Raw genomic sequence first — 10,317 nt, 5'->3', positions numbered from 1 at the left:
CAAAGATGCCATTAGGGTTTCTTGCCCTGTAAGCCACCCACTCCCCTATATAAGGAGAGGGGGCAGCCCTTCTTACGGGCAGACGCACGAAGAGACCTAGGGTAGAAGCCCACTTGTACTGAGAAACTTGTAACCTGTTGAGATCAATAGAAAAGATGATCTAGAGCGAGTTCTTCCTTATGTCTTTCTTCTTCAACCTCTAGCCTTGGCTAAGTTCTCGAGGAAACCATCCGGAAGTTCATCCCGTCTAATCACAAACCCTCCCCCGAATCCTCTTGCGTCCATTCGGCCCCAACCTAAGCCATCCTATGGCATCTGTTTGTTCACCACGACGACAGTTGGCGCCCACCGTGGGGCATGAAGTGGCGCTTGCTGGAGTACATATTCGGGCGGGCATCCTCGAGGTCGCCGGCGAGCGGACAGTGTCTGCGCTCGTCCAGCGTTTCTACTCCATCGACTTCATCAACGACAACGCGGGCTGCTTCGCCAACGGCGGCATCTTCCCCAAGAACGGCCGCATCATCGAGTTCGGCAGCCACCGCGTCTACTTCGGCACCGTCCCCGTGCGCCAGCGCCTCTCGCCGGTGCTGGTGGCACCGGACCCGCCAAGGTGGCTGACATGCTGGCCGCGCCGCCGGCAGCCGTGCCGAGGTGATGATGGCCGGCGCAGCCGGCGCGGGCAAGGAGGCTGCGGACGAAGTTGCCGGTCGTGCAGCCGCGACCCGTGCGGCCAAGCCACCGCCGGAGCGCGACACCGGCGCACCGGGAGCGTCTTCCGCACCATCGGCAACACCTCTCCAAGCGGCGATGAACGTGCCGGCAACGCCCATCGCGCGTAACATCGACCCGGCAATGGCTCGTGCGGAGCCGGAGGCGCAACGCCGGAAGATACTCGAGAGCGGGAAGGACGTCGTCGTGGCGCAGCGCGAGCTGAACCTAACCGTACGTGAGTATAACGCTGCCCATGGCTTTGCTTCCGTTAGCGCTCATGCTGCTAGGATACCGGAGAACCGGCTTAAGGCTCGCAATCTAGATCAGGATTTGCGTAAGGAAGTTCTTACCGGCAAGAGTACCTCTGCATCTGCTAGCATCGTAGAGAAACCTAAGTACAGTAGCCCGGATAAAACCATAAAAGCTGCTAAGGCTGCCGTAGATCTGTGTGACTCGCTTACCGGAGAGGCTTTGGCAAAACAACAAGAGCGTGTCAGAGAGCTGCTAGATACTGTAGAGCAGCAGAACGCTGAGCAGCTGGCTAAGCTGAACAAGGCTATGGCCTCGAGATCCGCGCGTTCAACAAAGAATGCCGGAAGCAAGTCCCATGGGCAGGCCTCGTCCCCCCATCCGGACAGAAGAAGAGAAAAAGAGGTGAACGCACAGCAGATGACTGTGTACGATCCGGTCCTTGCCGGTAAACAACAAGCCGGGCAACACGATGCCGGTAGAAAAAGCCAAGGGGTAGATCGAGGCTACGCCAAAGGAGGCTATGCCGGAAACAATCATGCCGGTAGACACGAAACCGGGCAAAACTATCCGGCTGCAAGGGCAGCGTATGATGATGAGGAGATGCCTCCACCAAGGTACCGACAGGCAAGGGCCGCGGTACCGGAACATTACGATGAAGCTGATTCAACAAGACTCACCGCTTACTGAAAACCTTTGGGAGAGCGGTTGGGAGAAAGAAACTTACCGGAACGGGATGCGAGGCACCGTCTGGACAGAGTGTACCTATCCGAGATGATCGAGGCAGAGGGTCCTCCGGGTCCGAAGTGCTTTGGCCCAAGGATCATGAAAGAACAACCACCAGTTCGCAACTTTCAGTTGCCCCGTGACACCAAAACATACGATGGCACCACTAAGCCGGAAGACTGGCTCGCGGATTACGTGACCGCGGTATACGTTGCTGGTGGCGGAGGTGTCATAGCTGGAGGAGGAAACCGGCGTTGGGCCGTGAGAATCGTGCCAACGTTTCTGGTAGGACCGGCAAGAATCTGGTTGAACAACTTGCCGGAGGGAAGCATAAATGGCTGGTTGGACTTTGAGGAAGCTTTTGTGAGCAACTTCAGCAGCACCTACAGAAGGCCAAACAGGCCTCAGCAGCTCGCTTTGTGCGTGCAGCGCCCGCAAGAAACGGACCGGGATTACTCGACCCGGTGGAACTCCACCAGAAACTCTTGTGAAGGAGTGATAGAAGCGCAGGCCATTGCTTGGTTTAGCCAAGGATGCCGGCGAGGTTCGCCTTTGTGGCAAAGGCTGCAGAGGAACATGCCAACAACGTTGGCGGAGATGATGCGTGTGGCGGAAAACTATGCGTTGGGAGACCCAATGCAACCGGCGATACAAGCTGAGCCGGAACAGTCAAACCCGCCTCAGCAGCAATACCGGGATAACCGGAACAACAAAAGGAGGGAAGATTTCCCGGATCGAAGGTATGGCTCGCAGCAAGTTGCTGCTGTGCAAGAAAACTCTGATGCCAGCGGCAGCCAGAGGCAAAGAACCGGATCGCAGCCATGGGCAGGTCCTAAGAAACAGTGGGTCGAAAAGAAACCCTGGGGCCAGAAAAAGAACTGGCAAGAACCCGCGAAGTACACCATGGAAGCTGCCATGGATCAACCTTGCCGGTGGCACACGCCGAATCCGGCTCACCCGTCAAACCACTTGACAAGAGATTGCACCTGGACCAAGTACTTGATGCAAAAGGGAGCGGTAAAAGATGCCCAAGGACAAGGGGGCAATGCAATGATGCCGCCGCCACAAGACATGCCGCGTCAGCAACAACTACCACCACCACCACCGCTTACCGGGGCAAACGCCTTGCCGGTACACCCTCAGCAAAACAGGCAGCAGTATCAGCAAGTCAATCAGGTGGGAGAGGGCCACGACCAACCACCTCCACCGGCACCTTTGGGTCGGAATATATATGAGGATCCAGATGTGTGCTGTGTCGTGTTCGTCACCGAGCCGACAGACAAGCAAAGCCTGCGCCGTTGTTCCATGGAGGTGAACGCGGTGATGCCGGCAGTGCCAAAATACATGATGTGGTCAGATCAGGAACTCACATGGTCATACCGGGACCACCCTAAAATCATGCCGAACCCGGGTGGCTACGCTCTCGTGGTGGACCCAATCATGAAAGGGCCAACGACGCGCGTCAAGTTCAGCAAGGTGCTGATAGACAATGGGAGCAGCATAAACATAATGTACAAGCACACCATGCATACGCTGGGCATAACAGAAAACATGCTTCAGCCAACTCATACGACGTTCCATGGAATCGTTCCGGGTTTGTCCCGCGCACCGGTTGGAAAAGTCCGGGTGGATGTGTCGTTTGGAGGACGTGACAATTGCCGGGTTGAAAACCTTGAGTTCGAGGTGGTGGACTTAGATAGTCCGTACCATGCATTGCTGGGGAGACCGGCACTGGCAGCCTTCATGGCCTCGACCCACACGGCGTATCTCAAGATGAAGATGCCGGCACCTCGTGGACCCTTGACTGTGGTGGGAAACTACAAAATCTCACTGGAAACAGCATCTGCCGGATCGAACCTAGCAGAATCGCTGGTGATCGCAGAGGAAAAAAGAGGGATGCAAACCGCAGTTGCGCTGGCTCAGTCTTCGCAGTTGAGCTTAGCGGCAATGAGTGCAAGTCTGAGCGCTCCAGCGTTCAAACCGACAAAGGAAACAAAGGACATCGTGCTGGACCCGGCTTTCCCTGAGCGTACCGTTCGTATCGGTGCCGGTCTCAGTGAGGCATAGGAAAGCGCGCTCATCAGCTTCCTCCGTGAGAATCGGAATATCTTTGCCTGGTCTATCGATGACTTGGTAGGTGTTCCGAGGGAGCCGGCTGAGCACTCTCTGAACGTCCGGAAGGATGCCAAGCCGGTGCGACAACCGTTGCGCCGGTTCGCTGAAGATAGGAGGAATATTATTGGAGAAGAGGTGACGAAGATGTTAGTTGCCGGTTTCATTGTGGAAGTCACGCATACTGAGTGGCTGGCCAATCCGGTGATGGTCGAAAAGAAGAAAGATGAGAACCTGGAGGCAAAAGCTCCAAAGGTGTGGCGCATGTGCATCGGCTACACCAACCTCAACAAGGCTTGCCCAAGAGATCCTTTTCCTCTACCACGGATCGATCAAGTGATTGATTCCACTGCTGGGTGTGAGTTGTTGTCGTTCCTGGATGCGTATTCCGGTTTCCACCAAATCCCCTTGAAAAAGGAAGATCAAATAAAAACTGCGTTCATTACCCCGCACGGGGCTTATTGCTATATCACTATGCCTTTTGGTTTGCGCAACGTTGGTGCAACGTACCAGCGCTGTATGCAAAAATGCTTGTTTGATCAAATCGGAAAGAATTTGCAAGTGTATGTGGATGACATTGTGATAAAAACTAAGGTAAAAGATACCCTAATTGACGATATCCGGCAAACATTTGATAATTTAAGAAGGTTCCGGAAGAAACTCAATCCGGCAAAATGTACTTTCGGTGTCCCTGCCGGCAAGCTGCTGGGTTTCCTTGTCTCAAGCCGAGGCATTGAGGTCAATCCGGTAAAGATCCGGGCAATTGAGAGAATGACGATACCGCAAGATCTGAAGGACATACAAAAGTTTACCGGAAGCTTAGCATCGCTAAGCCGGTTCATAAGCAGGTTAGGAGAAAAGGCCTGCTATACGCTTTAATGGGAAATCCGATAAGTTCGTCTGGACCCCTCAGGCAGACGCGGCGTTTAAGGAACTGAAAACAATGCTGGCCACCGCGCCGATATTGGCTTCGCCGTTGGAAAGAGAGCCGATGTTGCTATACATAGCGGAAACCAACCGGGTCGTGAGTGTTGTTGTGGTGGTAGAAAGAGAAGAGGAAGGAAAAACCGTCCAGAGGCCGGTATACTACCTGAGCGAGGTGCTCTCTCTCTCAAAGAAAAACTACCCGCACTTCCAAAAAATGACCTATGGCGTATTCATGGCCGCCACAAAACTCAAGCACTACTTCGAGGAACATCCTATGAAGGTGGTGAGTGAAGCACCCATCTCCGATATCATGTGCAACAAGGACGCTAGCGGCAGGATTGCGAAATGGGCAATACAGATATCACCATATGTACCGGTGTATGAAAGAAGAGACGCCATCAAATCGCAAGCTTTAGCTGATTTCTTGGTCGATTGGGCGGAAATGCAAGTACAAGCCCCCGGATCAAAGAATGGAATACTGGAAGATGCACTTTGACGGATCTAAGCTCAAGGAAGGTCTCGGTGCCGGTGTAGTGCTAACTTCACCAAAGGGAGATCATCTCCGGTATGTTTTACAAGTACATTTCAGGGCATCAAACAATGTCGCTGAATACGAGGCTTTGATCCATGGGCTAAAGGTCGCAAAAGAAATCGGTGCACACCGGATCATTTGCTATGGAGATTCAGATCTTGTGGTACAACAGTGTTCCGGAGATTGGGACGCAAAAGATGCCAACATGGCCTCGTACCGGTTTCACGTGCAAAAGATTGCCGGTTTCTTCGAAGGGTGTGAATTTCACCATGTACCGCGTGCGGAAAATGAAGCTGCGGATGCTTTGTCCAAGCTGGGCTCGTCCGTGCAAGAAATTCCTCCCGGAATAGCCTTGGCACACTTAAGGGTACCATCAATCAAGCCGAGTCCGGAGTCGGAATCAATTTTCGTACCGGAGTCACACATTGTACCAATGGATATCGACGAAGGAAACCCGGGGACTGTTCCGGTAAACTCGGGGACTGTTCCGGTAAGATCGACCGCTGCTGCGCCGGTACCGGAGGAAACAATGCTGGTGGATAGCATGGACATAGACGTACCGGTGTTCCTGGTTCGGGAGACACCGTCATGGGTTAAACCTATTAAGGAATTCCTGGTCAACGGCACCTTGCCGGTTGACGAAAATGAGTCAAGAAGGATCCAGAGGAGGTCCAAGGCTTACACCATCATTAATGGCGAGATGTACAAGAGAAGTGTTACCGGTGTCCTCCAAAGATGTGTGGAACCGGAAGAAGGAAAGGAAATGCTCGAGGAGATTCACCGAGGAGAATGTGGACATCACGTTTCCTCAAGGGCGCTGGTAGCAAAGGTGTTCCGGCATGGGTTCTATTGGCCAACAGCTTTGGAGAACGCGGAGGATATGGTAAGAAAATGCAATGGGTGCCAGAGGTACGCCAAGCAAAATCATACCCCAGCCTCCGGCTTGAAAACAATACCATTAACTTGGCCGTTTGCAGTTTGGTGCCTAGACATGGTTGGCCCATTCAAAACAGCAAGGGGAAACATGACCCACATCTTGGTCATGGTGGACAAATTCACCAAGTGGCTAGAAGTCAAACCCATCGCAAAGTGTGATGGGCGCACAACGGTCAAGTTCTTAAAAGATGTCATTTTGCGGTATGGATACCCACATAGCATTATCACTGACAATGGCACAAACTTTGCTCAAGGTGAGTTCAAAAGATTTTGTGAGGACAACAATATCCGGTTGGATTTGTGCTCGCCGCACACCCGCAAGGCAATGGCCAAGTGGAAAGAACAAACGCTTTGGTGCTCTCCGGTATCAAACCGAGACTCATCGACGCGGTGGAAAAATCGCCGGGGTGTTGGCTTGATGAGCTACCATCAGTGCTGTGGAGTATAAGAACTACTCCAAACCGGTCTACCGGATACACTCCATTTTTCATGGTTTACGGAGCAGAAGCGGTCATACCAACCGACATTCTCCATGATTCACCAAGGGTGCAACTCTATAATGAAGAAGAGGTAAAGGAGGCCCGAGAAAACGATGTGGACTTGCTAGAAGAAGCAAGAGAGCTGGCCTTGGCAAGAATAGCCATTTACCAGCAGAACCTCAGACGCTATCACAGCCGGAAGGTTAACCCGAGAGTGTTCCGGAAGGGGACCCGGTGCTACGCCTGGTGCAGCGCACTGAAGGCCGGCACAAGCTTTCCCCGCCATGGGAAGGGCCTTTCATTATGAGCAAGGCTCTCCACAACGATGCCTACTACCTGATTGATGCACAAGAATGGAAGAAAGGAAAGGCGGATAGGTCCGGGGAGGAGACCAAGCGTCCGTGGAATGTAGCTCTGTTGCGTCCTTTCTACTCTTGAAGTTGTGGTGTAAGAAGTTCCTTTTTGTACCTTATTTGCTATGAATAAAAGATGTCGGAACCTCGAATGAATCTCGGGGACTACCCCACTAAGATTGCATGTAACTTGTCTATTTTTTCAGTTTACCGGCTGCTTATTGAACGTTTTTTCTTTCCGGTTTAGTAGTGTGCTAAACCCTACCGGAGTCTTCGACTCTGCTGCTGTCCGCAACCCGGCTTCATGGCAAGCAAGGTAAACCGGTAGGGGATAAGCACATGAACTGCGGAGAGGGAGAGCGGAAAAGAGCAATCCGGAAAAGTTTAACTAACCTCGGTTATACCGGTTTTTTGCAAAAATTTCGAGTTATTTCTAAGTTCAAGAAAATGTTTGCTTGGTAAAAGAACTTTGTGCTCATACGCCAGAAACGCCCAGAGAAGGTAGGCAGAGCGAAAGCAAAAGAGCCAAGTGTGCATCGAATTGGATGCGGAAACAATTTCGAAATCATTGCAGTGCAAGACCAAAATCAAAACGATAAGCAAAGTGCTAACAAGCAAACCAACATAACTTAATAAGTTACCGGTGTGCAAGACACCGGCATAAGTTGTACCACAGCCAAAATAGAGCTTAAGTTTTACCTTACATCATAAACCCCCGGCATACCGGGTAGAATTTAACGGGCATTGTTTTGAGAACAACAGGACAAGCATATTACAGGCATCATTCAGGCATAAGTCAAACAGCAGGGGCTTCAGGGGGAGCAGCGCCGGCCTCAGGAGCTTCCGGTGGCGCGTCCTCGACATCTTCATCTTCGCCTCCGTCTTCTTCTTCCTCATCGCTGAGGTAGTCCTTGACGTCAGGAGGGGGCGGGATGAAGGTGCGCATTTCAGCGTACTCCGTGATGTGGTACGCGCAGTCCTGCCGCTTAGCGGTAAGAACCGGGTCCAAATCGGTGGGAGCTCCTTCACGCACGCCAACGAGGGCGTCCAGGTCCAGCTCCGGGTACCAGGAACAGGCAACGCGAAGCGCTGAGTCTGCTCCGGCACGGGCAGCAGAACACTGCCACTCCCGGATCCTTCGGCCGGCACCTTCGTGCGGTCGCCGATGAGGGAGAAGGTGTCCGGCACCACTTCTCCAGTGCCGTAGAGTCCCGAAGAGCTGGGCGGCCACCTCTCGGAATGTCGTAGACATTCCGGTCCACGCAGAGCATGTGGGCGACCCGCGAGCTCGCCGCAACCAGTGTGTTCATAGGGATCCCAGGCAGCGGCCAAGTCCGTACGCCCTTGGGCAACCCGGTGCTCTTCGACCTTCTTCACAGCATGCGCCTGGGAGTCCGGAAAGAGCCCTGCAAGACAAAGAAAAAAGCTAAGTGCATGTTACCGGAACAAATAAGCTTATAAGCAGGAACCGGAAAAGGGAAAAGAAACACATACGAAGGGCAAGCGCGTCAGTCCGCGTGACCAGAAGGTCGTACTCCTTCTGCTCCGCCTCCAGCCGCGCCACCTTGTCCTCAGCTGCCTTCTGTGCCTTGGGGGCCTCCTCCGCGGCTGCTTTGTGCGCCTTGGCGGCCTTGCCCTCGGCTGTTTTCTGCGCTTTGGCGGCCTCCTCCAGCTCGGCCTGCAGCACCACACTGGCATTGGTGGCATCCTCCAGCGCCTCCTGAAGCCTGGCCTCGGCAGCAGACTCCGCAGCTTTCAATGCGTTAGCATGGTCAAGGCCAAGCTGGATGTACTGGCGCTTGAGCTCCCCGTAGCGGGTCTCTTGGGCGTCCAGCTCCTCCTGATGCTTCCGAGCAAGCTTGTCCTTCTCCTCTGAAGGGCGGAAAGCAAGTGTTAGCAAAATTGAATTGATACAATACAGAGAAAGCAGGTTAACCGGAAAACAAAAAAGATACCTTGGAGTGCGGCAACCTGGACCTTGAGGGCCTCCAGGGAGGCTTCCGGAATAGCTGTTATGCGAAAAGCTAGTAAATAACAAAGAAAGAAGAAAAGTTTCCGGTGAAAAGATGCCGGAAGAAGAGGAAGAAAACAAACCTTGGCAGTGGCTGTGGGCCTCGGCAAGATCCCGGTGCTCCCACAGAAGCTCCTCAAAGAGCAGCTTCCGGGCATCAGCGGTGCTCTATTCAAAGGAAGATAATTGTGAGAAAGGAAAAACAAGGATCTTAACCCGAAACTCGGGGACTGGCTATGCCGGTTTTGCGCGTTTCCAGTTAAGTTTCGCGCTAAGAGAAAAGATCTTAACCCGAAACTCGGGGACTGGCTATGCCGGTTTTGCGCGTTTCCAGTTAAGTTTCGCGCTAAGAGCAAAGATCTTAACTCGAAACTCGGGGACTGGCTATGCCGGTTTTGCGCGTTTCCAGTTAAGTTTCGCGCTAAGAGCAAAGATCTTAACCCGAAACTCGGGGACTGGCTATGCCGGTTTTGCGCGTTTCCAGCTAAGTTTCGCGCTAAGAGCAAAGATCTTAACCCGAAACTCGGGACCGGCTATGCCGGTTTTGCGCGTTTCTAGTTAAGTTTCGCGCTAAGAGCTGCGCTCTCAACACAAAACTCGGGGACTAGGAGGATAGACAAGATCCGGAAAGAAACAAACCGGCATCAGCAAAATTACAAGAAGATTGGAGAAACGTACCACGACATTGCTGGTGGCATCGTACCAGGCACTGTCCAACTCCTTCACGGCTCGCTTGAGCCGCATGAAGTGTTCTTCAGTGGACCGCGGCCCAGCTGGATCCGGCGCCGGAAGGCGGTCCTTCCCCAAGCCCTTCGTGGAGGGAGATGTCCGCTGCGTTCCACTTCTGAGCGTAAGGGAGGAGGTGCCCCAGTTCCTTGCCCTCGCGCTTGAGCTCAACGATCCGGCCCAGGAGGCCGGAAGGTTTCTCCGAGACCGCAGCGGCGGCAGGCCCGACGTGAAGCACCAGAGACCGCGAGCCGCTGGAGGCACTGCCGTCCACAGCCTTTCCGCGCGACGCCCCCGGCTTGAGGAACTTAGCGGTCTTGGGGGCTACCGGCGGCGGCATCGGCGTAATCGTGGGAGGTCCCTGGCTCGGCGGAGGTGTGGGCGTCGCCTCAGGAACAGGAGTTTCCGGCGGCGGCGTCGGCGTGGCATCAGGTTGCTCAGGAACTGGAGCTTCTGGCGCTGATGTGGAGGTTGCCGGCACGGAAGTTTCCGGCACGGCCTTGGAGGGGGAAGAGCGTGAACTCTTCTTCTTCTTCTTTTCTTTCTGGACGGGAG

Source organism: Lolium rigidum, chromosome 2 (assembly GCF_022539505.1).
Source record: "Lolium rigidum isolate FL_2022 chromosome 2, APGP_CSIRO_Lrig_0.1, whole genome shotgun sequence".
NCBI classification, from domain to species: Eukaryota; Viridiplantae; Streptophyta; class Magnoliopsida; order Poales; family Poaceae; genus Lolium; species Lolium rigidum.
This window is presented reverse-complemented; position numbering follows the sequence as displayed.